Genomic DNA, 20,552 nt, shown 5'->3' with positions numbered 1-20,552 from the left:
GAAACCAGAAATTAAACCATTTTTAAATCTTTCATAGTATTGGCTTTTTTTGCTACTTAGAATTTTGCCATAAAGTATTTTTATAAAGCTTTTACATTATCCATCTGACTCCCTGTGCTCCTCTATGAGGGGGCTGCCATATTTGTGCAGCAAGAGAAACTTAGCATTAGAAACTTCAACCGACAGGCTGAGATGGGACAGTCAGGTTGGCAAAACAGTCAGGTTAAGGAACATCAACTAACAATTATTTACAAAAACAGATCTCTTAGCAAAAAACTATCAACATGACCTATAGGTAACGTTTAATGTTCATTCATATTTCAAAAGGCATTTTTTTAGCGTCAGTATCACTTTAAGGTAATAGGTCACATGAACAAAATACTTGGGGCTGAATCCCCATTGGTATAAGAGTACATAAAAGACATACATATTTTCTGCCTGCTTACCACACCTTAAATGCAGGCAATAAAATACCCATGTTCAATTGACCTTAAAGGAGAACTAAAGCTTAACTAAAGAAGTAGCTAGAAATGTTGTACATTACGTTTTGGGCTTCTGTACCAGCCCAAGGCAACCACAACCTTTTAGCAGTAAATATCTGTCTCCAAAGATGCCCCAATAGCTCCCCATCTTCTTTTTTGTGGATTCACTGCACATGCTCTGTGCTACTGTTTCTTACTGAGCTTTAGGGTCCGACTCACAATATACAGTACACATAGAATACAAATGTCTTAATATAAGGCAGATTACTAATTAATACAGATAATTACTGAATGGCAGCATAGAAACCAGTGCAACTGGCATCAGAATTTAATAAAGAGCTCCGTACCCTCATCTTATAGTACAGGCCAACCTAATTTTCTACTTGTTAATTTGTGTTGACCCCTAATCTTAGCTTCTCAGTTGCTCAGAGTCCACTGAGTATCAGAGACACTTTCCAAGATGGTGAACCCATGTGACAGGTTTGAAATCCTTGATCATTACAGCTATTGAGAAGCTGAAACTTTAGGCTGGTGCAATAAGGTCATTATATAGAATTATGAAATATTTAGCCATATTAATTTATAGGGTTCAGCCGTCTTGCATAGAGTAAAGCTTAAGCAAACAATTCTAATCTTTAAATTTTATTTTAATTCTGGAATAATAAAATACAGGTATGGGATCCATTATCTGAAAACCCATTATCCAGAAAGCTCCAAATTACGGAAAGGCCATCTCCCAAAGACTCCATTTTATCCAAATAATGCAAGTTTTTTAAATGTATTTCCTTTTAATAAAACAATACCTTGTTTGTAATCCAAACTAAAATATAATGGATTCTTATTGGAAGCAAAACCAGTCTATTGGGTTTATTTGATGTTTAAATACTTTTCTAGTAGACTTAGGGTGTGAAAATCCAAATTACATAAAGATCAGTTATCTGGAAAACCCCTAAGGTCCTAAGCATTCTGGATAACAGGTCCCATACCTGTAGTACCTTGTACTTACTTCTAAATAAGTTGCATGAATCCATAGTGGTGGCAAGACAATCCTATTTGGTTTATTTAATATTTAAATATTTTTTAGCAGACAGAGTGATCCATATTATGGAATTATCCTTATACAGTAAATCCCATGTCCCAAGCATTCTGGATAATACAGTATTCCTTTACCCTATTCCTGTACTGGGTAACACAGTATATTCTATTAATACAATTATACACCAAGCCTGGTTTCCTTTTCAATACGAATGGTCAGAACTTTGTGAGATTATTGGTATTGCTAATTCTATTTTTTTTTTTTTGACTTACTTTTTTTTTGTACGTGTATTTTTTCTCCAAGGAAACAAAAGTAATGGGGATCGACAAAATAGATTCAAAGGCCGTCTCCTTCTGCCTTCTGTTTTTGCATTGTCAGCTATCCAAAGCAGCCATCAACATCTTATGAACATAGAATGCTTATAATGTATAAGGAACCTTCAAGGGAAAATGTACCCTAATTCTGTCTTACTCTGAATCAGTGTCCACATCTATATCATTCATTATTAAGTAGTTAGAATGGTCAGTAGTGCTGGATAAATTAGGGGGACTTAACATGATGGTCAGAGAAAAACACACAGGAACACACGTAGAAAATTGTACTACTTTGTTTTGCTACTATGAGAAGTAGGGGTTAGTTAAATAACACAATTGCCCTTTATTGATACTAATCAGGAGTGTCCAAATAGATGTAAATCTTTACTCACCTGTTTATAGATACGCTGCGAAATTGCTCGTTTTTTTCTTAGATATGATCTTAGAACAACCTTGAAGCAGTAAACCAGAGTCCAAAGCAGAATATAGGACAAGCTGTTACCTAAAGTAAAAGAAAGCAGAATTCAATGTTTGCTGTCATTTCCTTATTATTGTACTCTTCCCAAACTAATTATCATAATATAAATAAAGAATACACAAAAGCTATGAATATCTTGTAAATTATATCCTTATAAACGGTGAGTTCTGATGTCATTTCTGTCACATGACTCACTGAAATTTGTGTATTATAATAAATAAAGTACCCCCAGTTGCCTTCGGCCTCGTGTTTTTATATGGTCATGAAACTCCTCGGTAACTTTTAATATCCTTATATTTTACAATAGGGGGTACTTTATTCACTATATAATATACGAATATTTTTTGTATTTCATTTGTTCTTGTTAAAGCAAAGGAGACATGAAAGTACTGGCTGTAAAAAGAAACATATAAAGCATTGCAGCCTATTTAAGAACCACACGTTCCTTTACTAGGTTACTGAATAAAAAAAAAAGGCCAATGGAATGCTGTGAGTTAAAGGGGTGGTTCACCTTGAAAGCATTATTATCCTTTAGTTCAGATGGCTGCCTACTCTAATATAAACAATAACCGGACTGTGTGTCTTTATTCTGGGCTGTTGGAGCCCATTTTATCATCACATACCGTCTCGGCCTAATTTCCAGTCCATTTTTTATACCTTCTACCAAAAATATTTTACCTCTGCTTTTTTTAAAACTGGCCCATTGCACAAGAGTATTTTTATGTTCCTGTGAATGTTAAGAATTGCGATCCACACTAAGAAATTCCTATTGTGAAGTTCTCATTCACTTAGCACAGTAGAAAAAAGTGTCCCTGAAAGAATGTTTCCGTTTTATTAGGGATGCACCAAAGCCAGATTAAAAATTTTGCCAAATTCCAACCAGAATCCAAACTGAAGGGAGAGAAACGCAACCGTTTTAACAATCTTTAACTTATTTTTTTGTGAGATGAAAAGTCACATTATTTTAAGGATTCAGTTCAGCCAGGAACATGGATTCAGTCGAATACAAATCCAGTTAAAAAGGGTCAGTCATATTGTTCTTAAATTACAAAATAATTTCAGTTGATTTTCTTTTCTTTATAAATTAGTATGTTTTTCTCTTAAATAATAAAACAGTATTGTGTACTTGATCCAAACTAAGATATAATTAATTCTTATTGGAACGAAATGTAATGTTTACACAATTTTTTTGTAGACTTAGAGGCACATTTATTAAATGTTGAATTTCAAATTCATGCAAGTTTTTTTTAACTCCTTTAAATTAGAATTTACTCGAAATTTGACTGGGGGGTTATTTATATAAAATCAAATATCTAAAACTTGGACAAATTTTACAGACTCGATAACTCGAATCAAATTCAACTAAACTTGAATGTCAGGTAGGCTACTAATATGTCCAAATTGATCCCTGGACCTCTCCCATTGACTTGACATGAACTTCGCAGGTTTTAAGTGGCGACTAGTCGAATTTGAGTTCTTAAAGGATTATGATAAATCTCGAAATTCAAATTAAAGCTTGAAATACAGTTTGGATAATTCACAATTTTGACCATAAAAAAAATTAGAATTTTCAATTTCGACCCTTAATAAATCTGCCCCATAAATTATGGAGATTCAAATTACAGAAAGATCGCTTAACCGGAAAACACCAGGTCCTGAGCATTCTGGATAACAGGTCTCATACCTGTACCAGTGTGACTGGTTCATATTTTCACACCTCAATGAATTAAGCAATTGATATTTCAAGAAATGGGGCAACAGGGTTACTATACAGTATAAACTGGGTTACCGATCTATCTGCAGTGATTATAACCATAATCCAATGTATAACTGCAGTAAATAATTAAAGTATAAATAGCATTTCTGTAAAAAATGTACTAAATAATCTGTAAATAAACATTGTATATGGCTGTATATCGCACTGTCTGCAAATCCTATTAAAAAAAAATATATACACAGTTAAACCGTTACACAGTTGAAAGGATCCATTTCTCTAATGGCCAACAGGTGCTCAAAATATTAATGAGCAGAGTAACGGATACCCTGAGAATTTCAGAAAGTAGTATCCTAAATATCAGTTAACCTGTCACCATGTGATAGGGACATAGTAGTTGGATCAGGTTATGATAATGTGACTTCCTGATGCTCATATACATATGAGTGCATGTAAGTGCCAATTTAGGCATGAAACACGTTAGGCTAATGCATGTCCTCATAAAGATTTTAGTTTTATAAATACTCGGGCTACTTCTTTACTAGTAGTGGGTCTCTTCCTATTTGAATTTTGCTCTTCTACCCCCTCCCTCACCCACACAACTATCCCACACTGACAGTAACATAGCTTTCCAGCATTCCCAACTCTTCCACATTGGCAGTGGCACAGCTTTCCTACATTCTTACTCTCCCACAATGGCAGTAGTGATGTTTTCCTACACTTTCAACTCTCCCAAACAGGCGGTAGCACATTGTTCCTACATTCCTAATGCTCCCATACTGGCAGTGGCACACATTTCCTACATTCCAGACTCTCCCACACTGGCAGTAGTGAGGTTTTCCTACAATCTGATACCTCCAACACTGGGTTTTGTTACAGCTCCCCTGCATTAACAGTAGCACAGCACATTCCCAGTTTTCACAAACAAACACTAGCAGTAGCATGGCATTCCAGCATTCACAACTCTCCTCCAGATTTACTACTTTCCCATGCCACCCACACTGACAGTATTACATTCCAACTCCTCACACACTGGCACAAGCACAGAACGGATACAGAACTGATAACATTCCCAGCTCTTCTATTTTCCAAGCTCTGCCTGGTTCACCTGGCATCAGGAACCAGCGATTTAATGCTTCATGCATCTGTCCCCAACTACACTGCATTCTGCATAGAGAATCTGCATAATGATTTCAGCTTTCCGCACAGTGCCTAAAGAGGTGCTAATGCCGAGATTCCAAATTGCCGAAGGCACCATTAAATGCTACTGCCAATTCACCAAATAAAAACAACCCGTTCATCATTAGATAAACCGAACGGTGGCCATTCACATTACAATTACGATCTTTCCTGCGACCCCTGGTCGCGGGAAAGATCATTAGTTGTCTCTAAAAACGTTAAAGCTGAATCATCAGATACGCAGGTAGAAACAATACCTCTACCTGACGATACAAAATTAACCTTTTCCCATCCTGTCTGATTGACGAGATGATCCATATCCAAGGCTTTTGCCGATATTGGTTGCCTTGTCTCCCACCACACATGCACCAAATATCTGTGAGTGAATGGCCACCTTGAGACTTATATTGTCCAAAATCAGTTTTTCATAAAATTAAGAATTGGCATTGTCCTGCATTGCAAACGTGCCATGTCATGTTCAGTGGTAAAATATAAGGTCGGGCCACTTAGTTATTTATGTTCTTATAGTGTACTGTTCCTCACCTGTTCTATTAACGCACTGTTTGAATGAAGATTGCTGTATATACAAGTAGTGTTACATGTACATATGCCTATATACATATATCTAAAAAATATATCTAGATTTTTCTTTTGGGATTAGGAAGATAAAGCTGAATGCCACTAATCTTGCCAGTGAAAGGAAAACACCATATTCAATAACCAAAGACATGACAGCAACATTAAACAAACCATTGGTCAGATAATAAATAATTTGGGCGATTGGTTATAAAAATGAAGCTCCTTGCTGGCAAATATTTATTCTAAAAAGAAAGCAATTCAGATTTGTAGGCAGACAGACAAGCAGATAGATGCTAGATTATGCATGACTACACAAGATCAACAGTGAGTATCAATCTCATTAGCCTTCTAGCTGTTCCGGAGAATATCCTGATACTCCACAATAGACAGACTATATCAGGCAACGCATTGACAAAAGAACCCAAATAAGCCTAAAAATGGTCATGTCGTTTATTATAGATAGAGATATATATATATAAATAAATGAATGATATATGTTACAAATTTTTACCCCTAGGTACTTAATTTAAACTCTCACATGTGCCAAAAGAACCCAGCTAACCCCAAAGAAGCAATTTTTTAATTCCAGTTCTACTTAAATGTCTTAAACAGAATTGACAATGAACACGTACACTGTAGGGGTTATTTAGTAAAACTCAATTTACCTCATCTTTTTATTAAACCAAGCTCGACCAAACTCCCATCCATGATTTTATCTTACTTATCTATAAAACAACTAGAAAAAAAGTCAGGTCAGGAAAACTCAAACTCAGGAAAAATCAAGCGAAAACTCAAATTGTGCGAATTCTTTTGGATTTGACGGCCGTGTCACTTGGACCGAATCCAGCGCAGATCACGATATCTTCAAATTGTAAAAGGGACATCTGCCATTGACTTCTACATGACCTCAACAGGTTTAAGATGGTGTATTTTCGGATTCTGACTTTTAGCATCTTTGGGCTATAATAAATCTTGCCCAAAAAACCTCTACCAGAAAAAAATAATCAAAGTTTAGTTAATAGTCCCCTGGATGTTTGACATTCTGCTGTACACATAGGGATATAGGAGACACAAATGTATCTAATTCTGAATAGTTCTTGTAATGCGGAATTTCCATAATAAATATTTTTTTTAATAATGTATTTTTAAATTCTAGATTAATGAAATAGAATATTCCCCACGTTTTTTTCCAGAGATTTATTGGTGGATTTATTAAAGATTGAAGTTAGAAATTAAATTTGATGAAGAAAATTTAAATTTCTTCAAAAGTTTGAGATTTTTAGTCTTTTCACCAACGTTATGTTGGCATGCATCGAACCCAACTGGCACATCAATAAGGCATGCACCGAATCCAATATTTTGGATTAGGCCGAACCCTCGAATCCTTTGCGTAAGATTCGGCCGAATGCCGAACCGAATCCGAACCCTAATTTGCATATGCTAATTAGGGGTGGGAAGGGGGAAACATTTTTTACTTCCTTGGTGTGTGATAAAAAGTCACGTGATTTCCCTCCCGTCCTAATTTGCATATGCAAATTAGGATTCGGACAAATCCTGCTGAAAAAGCCAGAATCCCGAACTGAATTCTGGATTCGGTGCATCCCTAACATCAATATTTCTTGCTTGATAATTGGGGGTTATTTACTAAAAGTCAAATTTATTTTAGTATAAAAAAAAGTCGACCTAACTTGCATCCAAGAATTGAATTTAACTCATTTATCAAATAATTAGCTAAAAAAAAATAAAAAAAATGGAGCAGGAAAAATCTCTACAAAATTGAACCAAAATTTGAATCATGTGATTTTTGAGCTGTCGCCTGAAAACCCTGAGTTTTTTGTTTTATCGTATGAAATCCAGCGCAGATGACAATATCTACAAATTGTAAAAAGGACATCTGCCATTGACCTCTACATGGCCTCAAAAGGTTTTAGCTTGAGTATTTCTGGATTTTGTTAAAGCATGCAGTTTTAAATAGATGTTTTTTTTTTTGGCAGGCATTATGAGAGGTCATGAAAAAGCCTTCACTGAACACAACTGTCCAGGTGGGTACTCCATAAGAAACAGGTTAAAATATCTAAATGCAGTTTGTATTACAGTTAAAAACCTACAACAATAAGATGTGTAAAAGCCATACAAATGCACATATAATATGCAACAACACTGCAAATAGAAATATAAACATGTTACATACTAGATTTGAGTACAACAATACAGTTCTCCTAACTGTTTCATTACAAAATGAGTCTAAAACAACATCAACAGTTAGTGGAAAACAATTGGATATGTCAAGGGGGACAGTACCATAAATTATGATTGCATGAATCAAACATGAATCAACAACTGAATCAGCCTAAGAGGAACAGTGTTCAATGTTGATGCTTTGCTAAAGTATCCAAAACCACAAGACAACTGCTTCCAAAATTATCGCAGTACTGAATCTACACCATTGTGAGTGTCTCAACATATCTGTACTCAATGAAATCAGTGATATTTATGGCACAGTTGTCATCGCAAAACATTCTGTAACAAAGGCCAATGTGCATCTAGTCAAAGGAATAATCCCCTTTAGTAAATCATACATTATATTATTCCCAACAGAACTTTATATTTGTACACTATTTATAAAGCTTGGAGTGCTCAACCCTTCAGGTAAACCCTGTGCAGGGTATCAGGTGCTTGATCTGGTTGACCTTTTCCTGCCCAACAGGTCCAGCATACAATGTAGAGAACAAACCAGTAGCACACGGATTATGGTGAAATAAGTGGTTAATTGTTTATTGTAGCCCACATACATACAAGGTGAGGGCAACGTTTCAGACCCCACTGGGTCCTTTGTCAAGCCTGCTACTGGTTTGTTCTCTACATTTATATTTGTACACTTTATTTAAAGTGCTGGTTGATATCCGAGACGGACAGATTCCATAAATTTGGGATTCGACTGAATACCAAATGCTCTACAAAGGTTTGAACAATGTTGAATCTGAATCTAAATTTACAAAAGAAATTCAAGAAAGATAAAAAATTTTGTATTTTGTTAAAAAAAAAAAAGTTTGCAATCAGTTGTCCAAAGCTTTAACATCACCTGTGATCCGGTTTAATTGTAATACTTTTTGCAGGATTCCATTTCAGCCGAACTGAATCTTGGTTTGGCACAGCCCTAGTAGATATACAGTATCATGCGAAGGGCAGCCATGTTGTTGGATGCCTTCATTCTAATTACAACCCTGCTTGCTAGACTTATGGCTAAGAAATAAAGTAAAGCCATTTGCAATTAAATGAACCCTTATGGTGTATGGTGCAAATGTTTCCTACAGATGCTATGACATTCCAAGAAAATAAAGGACCCTTATACAGTGCAAAAGAAGATACATTCAAACAATATCTGTAACAAGGAGATTCTTTTTTCAAGGAAAGGTGGTCAAAATCAATTTTTCTTGCATTTACTCTTCAATACTTTGCACAAGATTTATCCACCATCCGAACAAAACATGTTGGATAATTCAATGCACATTTACCGGTATGTATCACTAAAGGGAGTGTTTAAGGTTGAAGGTTAACAAAAAGCTTTAAAAAAAACCCAAGGGGCCTTTAGATTAAGGTCACACTGCTGACCGACACGCCCAAAACCATCCATGTTCCCAATCACCGAGATTAATGGCAATTGCTGTGCACCCTTGACAATGTTGCAAATGCAGTTTTTAATGGAAACATAACCTGTGATATGGCATGCCGCTCTATTTCATGTAAAAAAAAAAAAACAGTAATCTACAGGTGTTCAGTGCTTTATTCACACTTTTAAAATGGTCTTTCAATTCAGTTGGTTTCAGAAAGTTCACCAGAAATAAAGACTTTTTCCAATTACTTTCTATTTTCTATGTGTATTTTCTATGTGAAAAAAACATTTATACATGTTATCCCACTCACTCATTTATACATGTAATCCCACTCACTCATACAAGTATAATCCCACACATACATGTAATCCCATTCACTCTTTGGGCATATCTTCCCCACCCAAGCCACATCATTTGTACTGCATATACCCCCTCCATCTGCAGCACCATCATATTTTCCTAAAACAAATAGCAGCTTTCACCCAGCAGCCATTTTCCCTCCGACACATCATCAGTAATATCATCAGTAATATCATCAGTAATATTGACATCTGCAAACAGACATGAATGCTGTAAAGTTCATTGCAGGTTTACACAGGCACAACATACTTTGATAAAAAGTTCTGTTGGGATTGTGCACAGAGCTCAAAAGAGGTGGTTAGCAGAAAAAAAAAAAAAAGTAGGAACAGATAGCTAGAGCAGAGTTTCTATGGGAACCAGCAATGCTATCTCTTCATTGGCTGTTAGACTGGAGGTTGTGTTTAGTAATCTGAGCTGAGAAGAACTGAGCATGCTCATGAGCCAACAGCCAAAGCAAATTCTTGAAGGAGGGAGCCTGAGTAGGTTAGAGGATTATAACGATTTCTAAGTGATTAAGGGGACGCTGCAGCCTTACTGTTAAACCTTTTAACAACCAGAGTGGAAGGTATCTAAAGATTTCAAAGAGGCCGTTCACTGGTTACATTTTTATGGGGGGGGGTTTACATGTCCTTTAAGTCAAATACTTTACTGAATCCTGGATCCATTGTATCCCTACCATGTTTTAAGGTGAACATGTCCATTTCACGGCTCAACAGGGGAGGCATGTGTCCTTTTTTATGACATCATGGTGTCTAGACAGGGCCCCCCGAAAATCAGATTCTCCACATGCTTATGACAATAGCAATAAAATGATGCAAAGCAGGAAAATTCAAAGTAGAAAGGAAAATGGTATAAATGCTGCCTGTGTGAATGAGGCCTGAGGCACTGAAGTATACGAGTACCATTAAATTGCAGTGTGCACATTCGTATTTCTGCTGGAAGGCTGCAGCCCAGACTGCTGCTATAAATGACACCAGGACTTCATGTTTGCTAGTAAGAGCCTCGGTTGTACCGCACACTTGCTGTCACTAGAAAAGGGCACGAAGGAATGCTGAATGTACCATAAATATTTTGCCTGAGTGTTCGCCACCTGGAACAGTAAATTACTTTTTGACAACATGCTGGACTTCCCCAGAGGCAGACGCATAGAAGTGTTCTATTTACTGCACTTGGGACAATTACTTCATTTCTTTTAAGTTCGCCCGGCAGTGTTTTTTTTTTTATCCATCAATAAATCTGTAGGTTTCAGGTGTTTTTCCCCCCTCTCAGCACATTTACAAAATGTGATCTGTGAGCCCAGGTGTACCTGTCTGCACCAAGAAGTGACATATAAAGCTGCACCTGGGTACAATTGCTGTGGGCAATTGGTTATTTCTGCTTTATATACTGTAGTACTATTTATTATTATTAATTTGTATTTATAGAGCACCAACATATTGCGCAGCGCTGTGCTACGAATTCTTTTATATGTTCTCATGGCACTAACAGACTTTTTACAATTTAAGTCCAACAAAATAATACAGGTATGGGACCTGTTATCAAGAATGATTGGGACCTGGGGTTTTCTGGATAATGGATCTTTCCATAATTTGGACCTTCATACCTTAAGTCTACTAGAACATCATGTAAACATTAAATAAACCCAATAGGCTGGTTTTGCTTTCAATAAGGATTACTTATATATCTTAGTTTGGATTAAGTACAAGGTACTATTTTATTATTTATTAAAAAAAAAAAGAAATCATTTTAAAAAATTTGGATAATAGGAGATGGCCTTCACGCAACTTTCTGGACAATGGATCCCATAACTATACAAACAAAAAGGGTAAAGTCTGGGTTCCACTGTACAAGACTAACATGTACAAGTTTTTCAGTCTCAGGGTTGCTTTGTCTTCAAGACCTTGGGATTTTATCTGTCAAAGAAAATGCTGTGGATTTATTATCTTGTAAAATCAGACAGAGCTGACCAAATGGATGCTTTTCACTATGTCAATTTTATAGAGGTCCTGCCACTAAAAGATTTACATCACTTATACAAGCCCATCTGATACATAAAGAACCCAGTTTCTAAAAAGTAGAATACGACCTTGAAGAGCCCCTTGTGGATGTCAATACTCTGCCCCATTAGAAATAATACCCCCTCCACTTCCAGGCACAGCAGGCACTCCAGTGTCACTAAAACTGCCAGTGGGTAGTTCTGACCATGTGGGTTGCTGGATTTTAGAACTAACTAAAAAAATTTGGGAACTCAGTTCTCAGTTTATTTATAGATAAATATATCTATATTACTATAGATAGAAAGCAGCATATAACATTCCCTGGTACGTTAGTATGACGAAAAACTTCCCCTCTGTAATTATTTGCTGATTTAGCTTCTAGGAGAAAGGGAGTGCAGGAGCAAGTGTCAGTTGTGAGACATGCTCCCTGCTCACCAGGTGTTAAGAAGATACAAACAGTCGAATCTCGCTTGTGGGCTTTTGGCCTGCTGGCAAAATTATTATTCACAACTACTGCCTGCTTGAGGTCCTTGAGGCAGACCGCTAAATGCAATTAACCCAAGGACCTTAGGGCTATTCTGCGGACCTTACATCCCACGTCATGCCCAAAAATACAGCAACAGCACAATCCATACATCAGAGTGCTAAAGAAATTAACCTTGTGATTTTCATTCATATGATTGAATAACAACCAACCTACTTAAAGGAATACTGTCATGGGAAAACGTTTTTTTTTTTTTCAAAACAGTTAATAGTGCTGCTCCAGCAAACTTCTACACTGAAATCAGTTTTTCAAAAGAGCGAACAGATTTTTTTTTATATTTAAATTTTGAAAACTGACATGGGGCTAAACATATTGTCAGTTCCCAGGTGTCCCCAGTCATGTGACTTGTGCTCTGATGAACTTCAGTCACTCTTTACTGTTGCACTGTAAGTTGGAGTGATATCACCCCCCTCCCTGTTCCCCCAGCAGCCCATCAGCAAAAAATGGGAAGGTAACCCAGAATAAATAGAATAACAGCTTATTCAGTTACACTGAGTAGGAGAAACAATTGTCAGAAAGCAGTTCCAGTGCAGCACTGGCTCTATCTGAAAAGCACATGCCTAGGTAAAATGTCCTGAGATGGCTGCCTACACACCAATATTACAACTTAAAAATATATGCGTGTTGGTTCAGGGATAACATTTTATATGGTAGAGTGAATTATTTGCAGTTTAAACAATGTAATTTATAAATAAAAACTACCCCCTAAAAATCATGGCAGAATCCCTTTAAATTGATTCTGTACATCTTTTAAAGTTCTGCACAGCAAGCTTTACTCAGAGTATCATCCCAACATGTTAGTAAAATAGCGCCCTCCAGAGGACGAATTGTTATTCAAAATGGCTGCATGCTTGCTTAGCTTGACTTAATAATACAGTAAATTCAACACTAAAGGGGAGTACAATTACCTGCACATTCAATAAAAGATTAGCAAACAATTTATCTGTGAACAAACAGATCGTTCCTTCTCTGCAAATTGCATTTATTTACAGGAGTGTGAGCAGCTATACTGCTGTGTTATTGAACTGCAATGATAATGTATCATCTGTGTATGACCACTAGGAGTGCTATTTCACGGCCATCTAGGACAAGCAATATGACAGGTACTACAGGTATGGGACCTGTTATCCAGAATGCTCGGGACCTTGGATTTTCCAGATAACCGGTCTTTCTGTAATTTGGTTTTCCATGCATTAAGTCTACTAAAGGTCGAATTTCAAATTCATGTGATTTATTTTTACTTTTATAAATTCAAATATACTTGAAATTTCCAATGGGAGGTTATTTAAGAAAACATTTGAATGTCTAAAACTCGAACGAATATTGCCGACTTGAAAACTCGAATCAAATTCGACTAAACTTGAACAGGGTTTTTTTCTCCGAAAAAAACGCAAATGTCAGGAAGGCTATTAACATCTTCAAAAGGGTCACTGGACCTCTGCCATTGTCTTATACATGAACTCATCAGTTTTAGGGTAGGGGCACACTGGCAGATCCGGGGAGATTTAGTCGCCTGGCGACTACTCACCTCTTCTGCGGGGCGACAACTCCCCGAACTGCCTTCCCCCTGCTATAATGGGAAAACGCCAGCGCCAATGCACTCGCGGTGCTTCGATTTCCAAAGTCGCCCGAAGTTTCCTTGTGAGGCAACTTCGGAAGTCGAAGCGCCGCAAGTTATTTATTAATATGGCTTCCGATCTTTAAGTTTTATTTAATAACTAGTATGTTTGTTGTTTTCAATAAACTGCCTTAGCTTGGAAAGCTGAATTTTATTACCCTAGGCTTTTTGCCTACTGAATTTACATTGGCAACATACTTTTTTGCTGATTTTTATTCTAATATCCAGTATGAGATAAATGCACATGCAAATATTTAAGCCACTTGCACAAAAGACACCTTACAACTGTGTTCATTTGTTTATAGAGAGGCAATAAATATGCAGAGCGCCACAGGGTAAACAAGTATACTATACACCAAGAAAATAAACAAGAACATATGGTGGGCCAAACAAAGCCTCACACATCTTTTAAAGTCTCCAAAGGGGTCAATTCCTGGGATCCAGTTACTGTCCAAGGCTTAACCTGCCAAATTTGAAACTTACTGTTTTACTGTAAACCAACAATGTCTATCCTGTGGCCCTCTAGTTCTGTTTCAGCTGCTGAGGGTTGCAGGTTGCATTTTAAAGGGACTATACACACAGTTTTATAGGATCTTTCTGTACAGGGCAAACATGCTCTACTGCAGTTATCCCTATGCTATTCCATTTTCAGTTGTATCTGACTGGTCCCACCAAAGTGATTTTATTTATAGCTAGGGTTTTCACCAAGTCAGAAATATGGAGAGGTGATGTTGAAGAGACCAGACAGAGACATCAGGGGTTAGTCATGGGTGGATTGGGGTTCAGGAGGACCACGGAAATCTATATCTTGTGGGACCAGTGATTTGGCCAGCTGCAGAGAGAGCACATCAAAAAACCCTAGGTCAACCAACCAAATAGAGGATTAGTGGGTGGATATCCATAATATCAGTTAATACATACAATATTGTAAGACCGGGTGCCTAGAAAGTTGTCCATACATGTAGCTGTTAAGTGCCTATTCAGCTTTTGTTGATAGATATGGCAGCCATGTGGCCAATATAGAACCAATATGATAAGCTACTCAATGTCTATTTGGGTTTGTTGATCAGGCAGACATTCTAGATAACCAAGGACCACAGTGGCCCATGTATATGGTTCACAGCCAAACACACTAGACAACCTATCCCCCACATCTATGATCTGACCCACTTGGCTTAGCCTGATGAAGTGGGTGCCCAAACCAGGCAAGGATTGTTTGATTAACTGATCAAATGTTCAAACCTTAACATACAGGCTACTTCTGCAACCGTATAAGCTGCTAAGTAACAAGCTATAGATCCCAGAACAAAAATTATGCATTAGGAAATAAATCATTAAATTACTGCTTGCAAGTGTCCTAGCTTTGTGTTTATGAGTGCACTATATTAAGAGCAGTAAAAAGACTCATCTCTAATGGTGATAGGATTTATGAACTACTGCCTTAAAGGAAATCAATAACTGTTGAACCTAAGTGAAACTGTGGTCTGTACCCTTTACAAATAAGGTTCTCAATCTTTAACAGCTAGGATTGATTTTAGTTTTATAGAAAGAGTAGTATAATAATGAAGAAGGGGTCATACCAACTGTTATTCACATCTGTAGTTTATATATTTTGTAGTGGCACATAAGGTCTTCTGAGTTAATGGGGGTCATACTGAATATGTAAAGCAAACTGTGTTTGGTTAGGGGATTTTCTTTACTGATTCAGATCAAGATCTCCTCAAGTCAAGGGGTAAAACATTGTTGCATGCTACAACTTTGTCCTGACTCTCCTGGTAGACTGTTGGAAGTAATGGTGGTGAATCTGATCTGAGCCAAACACAGTACAATACAAATGTATATTAAGTCTGCATGTGACCTGAAAGTTGCTCATGCACAACCACAAGCAGTTTGCCCCAGTCCCACCCATAGAAAGCAACCAGCAGTTAGTGTTCACTGGTTCAGTGTAGCTAGACTAATAAAAAAATACAAAACATCTGATCGATTGTTATGGGTTACAGTTCAACGCAAACTTGTATATGTGCTAGTTTCAAACTGGTTGAATAGGAGTAGTCTTCTTTGTACTAGTAAAATGATTATGGCTCAAAATAAACCCCTGCTGTGATTTATGGCGTCTTTACAGATGCCCTAGAGCTGAATTCAGTATCGAAGAACATGATGTCATGAGGGTACAAAGACATCTGTGTCCCCAGCAACCATGACTTCTACAATGGAAGAATCAAATAAAGTTTTAGTATCTTAAGGAACAAGTGTGTCCGCAATGTTTCATAGTCGTGTGTATCTCTGTGGGGCTGCATTACTATTTCCCATGTACAGCAAGTGATTTTAAAGGCTCTGGGAATTTGCAGGGGTAGAACATGCACATACAACTTGAGCATACACACTTAGATACTTTGGCACCAACTGTTTTTCACAGAGCTTAGACATGTATGCAAGGATGACAGGGCTAAGGATGAGCTGGGAGACCGAGAAGACTCGCAAAGTGCTGCTGTACATGACATACTTTATTATTAGACAATTATAGTGGTCTGCACCAAAGAGCATATTACCAACAACACATTTATTGTGCTTGCTGAGCATACACAAGACAAGATTTGGTGAGGGAATCAGCAGATATGACCTTCACACAATACTTTAGAATACTAAATCAATTCATGGCTGTGAGTCTAACACATCAGTCAGTGCAACTAGATCCAGTTCCAAATCCAAGAACATAGCCAACAGATCTGCACATCAGATTGTAACGCAGTTATAAAAATTATAACAGTAATTGTGGGACAAAGTCATTACTCCCAGATTAAAGATATTTCATGTAGTTCCATCAACTCCTGCCCAAACTGAATTGCCTTTAGCACATTTTTTACCCCCTGCTGATTGTACTTCAGCAAACTAATAAACCTATTACAGGGTGTGCCATTGGCATCCACATATAGGTGTCTGAGCCAGATTTTAGTCCAACTTCACCCAAAATCCCCCTACCCAAAATGTAAATTAACATTTTTTTTAAGTAGGTAGTAGGCCCATAAATATAAGTGGAAATAAGTATTTCTAATTATGACTGTTTGAAAACCTATTTATTACATATCTGAATAAAATGTCAGAGGTGTCAAACCTGCACCCAGTGGCTGCTGGTAGTTGTAGTTTACAGAGGAATTGCTTTGTAACCCAAAATGACATAAGCTTTGATAAGCAGCATGCAATGCATACAGGTATATCCAATGACAGGCATGAATAATACAGCTTGATTCACTACCGCACACATCTTAGCAAATGAGCCATCTCCCATTTAGCCAATGAATTCTGTCCTTGGATCTGGTAACCTTAGTGATTTACACCACAGGTAATGCAGATAAATTCCCAACACAACTTTGCACACACACACACACACAATACCCCCTTCTGTATGTGCCCCCCATGCACTGAGCAGAGTCATCTGTTGGACATCCCGTGCAGTGACCATACCAATTAGTGCTACCGGACTGGCAAATAGGCAATTCACTATAGAAGCTTTGTTTTGCCATTTGCAAGACTCATGGGTTACATATCCTGTGTTTAGCTATTTGTGGCTGGTGACATTTTTTTGCTAATGATGCTCAACGCCTACACCATTAAATATTTCCGGTCTCTCTACTAACGGGGGACTTTGGTACATCGTTTCCAACGCACAACTCTCTTCCACGTCCTTGGTTTTAACTGCTAACACAACTACTTTCTATAACAATGAATAACATAAAACAACATCAAGCGTCACAATGAGAATTTGCATACACACATAATCCTTTGCTTTATAGTCCGAAGACCACAGGGTCGAGACTACATGTAGCCAGTGTGTATACTAAAATAGCCAGTATACTCTACATTGTAACATATTACTTTGACAGTAAGAATTTCTTTATTTATCTTTCAATTTCAAATCTCTTCAACCTGATGTACGAGTTTCTAAGAATACTGTGGTCACTCTCAGTTCCTAGAGACCAGCAACTGGTGCGGACACCAAATCAGTTTATTCTCATTCTGCTTAAAATCCCCTTCTCCCTCTTTTCTTTTTTATTTCAGCCCCGAAACCACTTTTTATTAGTTCTCTAAACCAATTTCCAAAAAAAAAAAAAAAAAAAAAAAAACACATTCATCTTCATCATACTAAAAGCCTACGGTATCTGTTGCAATACTTGCCACTGACATAGTGCACCCATATTACAGAGATATGGAACTTTCTATAAGATTAAGTGGAAAAGCAGTAAGTTATATAATGAGTGTACCCTAAGTAATTGGTGAGGGGGGTTATATCACCAGGGTATTATATTCATAAATTGAAAAACAATGTATGCATGCAAAAATACAAGTACAGGTATGGGATCTCTTATCCGGAAACCCGTTATCCAGAAAGTTCCAAATTACAGAAAGGCTACTATAGTATAGTTTACTATAGACTCCATTATAATCAAATAATCCAAATTTTTAAAAATTATTTTCTTTTTCTCTGTAACAATAAAACAGTACCTTTTACTTGATCCCAACTAAAATATAATAAATTGGGTTTATTATATATTTAAATAATTTTCTAGTAGACTTAAGGTATGAAGATCCAAACTATAGAAAGATACGTTGTCCATAAAACCCCAGGTCCCCAGCATTCTGGATAAAGGGTCCCATACCTGTTTATATTTCCTCTCTCTATAGATAGATAGATAGATAGATAGATAGATAGATGATATAGAGAGAGAGTTATTTGCATGTGCTACCCATATGCAAAGGTTTAGGCAAGGACTTAACAATGTTGAACTTTTTAATGTAAAGTGGAAAAGTCTTGACACTCCCACTTGATATAAATGTTCCAGTATCAGAGTTTGGGAGAAAAGCGTGCCTGATACAACTGCAACTCCCTGCATCTCCCCAAAAGCTTGTGGTTGACAGTGTGGTACTGGGGGGCTACAGTACAACGACAGATGCAGCCAGGACCTCCCTGGTGTCTATAGTAAAAGAAATAACAAAATAGAAGATGCGATTTGCTTCTGAGTAACCTCACCCCCAGGGGGCTCTTCTGATGGTGGTGTCCCAAGAAATGCACTTTTGCCACCTACCCCCCAAAAATTGCCCCTGTCCCATAACATTTGATTGGCTGTCCCTGGGAATAACAAATATTAAAAAGTGTGGATGACCCAAAGGTGAAATAAAAAATCACTTTCCCACAAATAATACTGCAAGTCAACTTCCCAAATCAGCATTAGCGCACACTCACACACACACACTGCCCAATTCATATACCAGGGAATTGTGGGTAGTCCGCAGGGACTCTTTCTAGGACAGGGCAATGCGTGAGGAAAGTGGCTGTGAGTGAATGAAATGTGCACCTTGTCTCTTCCACAAGCCAGAGCAGCATCTATTTTCGGCACAGTGTTAGCTACCAGGCACAGTGTTAGCTACCAGGCACAGTGTTAGCTATCAGCCACAGTGTTAGCTATCAGCCACAGTGTTAGCTATCAGCCACAGTGTTAGCTATCAGCCACAGTGTTAGCTATCAGCCACAGTGTTAGCTATCAGCCACAGTGTTATCTACCAGCCACAGTGTTAGCTATCAGCCACAGTGTTAGCTATCAGCCACAGTGTTAGCTATCAGCCACAGTGTTAGCTATCAGCCACAGTGTTAGCTATCAGCCACAGTTTCATTTATCAGCCACAGTTTCATCTATCAGCCACAGTTTCATCTATCAGCCACAGTTTCATCTATCAGTCACAGTTTCATCTATCAGGCAGTGTTATCTATCAGGCACAGTTTTATGTATCAGTCACAATATGAGCATTGATAAGGCGGCAGCCCCCTGACAAGTGAGCAGATCAGGCATTCCATCCAGGCACACTCACTCACTTATACAGGGACATTTCACTTTACCTCATAGACAGGGGGGCACCCACTCTTTTTTTCCCCTATTTCCACACAACTGGCAAGGCGTCTTTTCATAAGTTTCTCCCTTGCAGCAGGGCAGTGGATCACGCCGTTCCTCATCTAATCCCCACTCCAACGTGATGATGACACAGTCTAACCCCAACCATCTGTTGAAACACGTCCTGAAACACTCGGCAGCGGCTGCAGCAGCAACTTGTGTCAAGGCAAAGGCTGCCCAATCCAATCGCTCGGGCCGGTTGTCTCCTCAGAGCGCTGCAGGCGCAGACATTGACGGGGAGGGAAGGGCACACGCTCTGCAGGTCTGCAAACTCTTCCCTAAAGTAACCTGAGAGTGGGAGAGGGGAGCGCTATAAAAAGAGGGCTGGTGGGAGGTGCTGCTGCTTCTGGGAAGGTGGAGGGGAGTGATCACATCTGATGACCCGTTGTGTTACTTTTCACAACCCACCTCCCCCCCTCCAATCCCCTGGGATCACTAGGACCCAACACAGTCAAAAGGAAAACAAAAGTTTTATCGCAGCAATATCCTGCTGGTGACACCCTTGTGAAAGGAACAGTCCCAGGGCTGATAGAAAGTGCTAATACACGGCTACTTAGCAGGGGGCTGGCAAGTTGCATCTCATTAGACAGGTCTGCACTGCTTCCACACAACTGCCCTACCATTTGGGACGTTCCAGCCCTGAGCATGCTCTTAGAGGATTCTGGGAGTTGTAGTCGAGTGTATAGTTCAAATGC

At 38.0% G+C, this 20,552-nt stretch overlaps 1 protein-coding gene across 3 annotated transcripts in view; it reads right to left on the bottom strand.

The window, feature by feature from the left end:
- sulf1.L (sulfatase 1 L homeolog) overlaps nt 1–20,172 on the bottom strand; it is a 91,884-nt gene extending 71,712 nt beyond the window's left edge. Inside the window, exons 1-2 of one of the 3 annotated variants that reach the window (XM_041566489.1) lie at nt 19,806–20,172; nt 1,791–2,334 (exon numbers count right to left, since the gene is read on the bottom strand). The gene's annotated coding sequence lies outside the window, so the exon portion shown is untranslated. The remainder of the gene's footprint in view (nt 1–1,790; nt 2,335–19,805) is intronic. The other 2 variants (XM_018268075.2, XM_018268077.2) reach the window with 2 other exon arrangements.
- Between the last annotated feature and the right edge of the window lie 380 nt (nt 20,173–20,552).

The sequence above is a fragment of the Xenopus laevis genome, chromosome 6L, assembly GCF_017654675.1.
Source record: "Xenopus laevis strain J_2021 chromosome 6L, Xenopus_laevis_v10.1, whole genome shotgun sequence".
Lineage (NCBI taxonomy): Eukaryota > Metazoa > Chordata > Amphibia > Anura > Pipidae > Xenopus > Xenopus laevis.
Note: the sequence above shows the minus strand (reverse complement) of the source record. Positions and strands in the feature narration are given on the sequence as shown.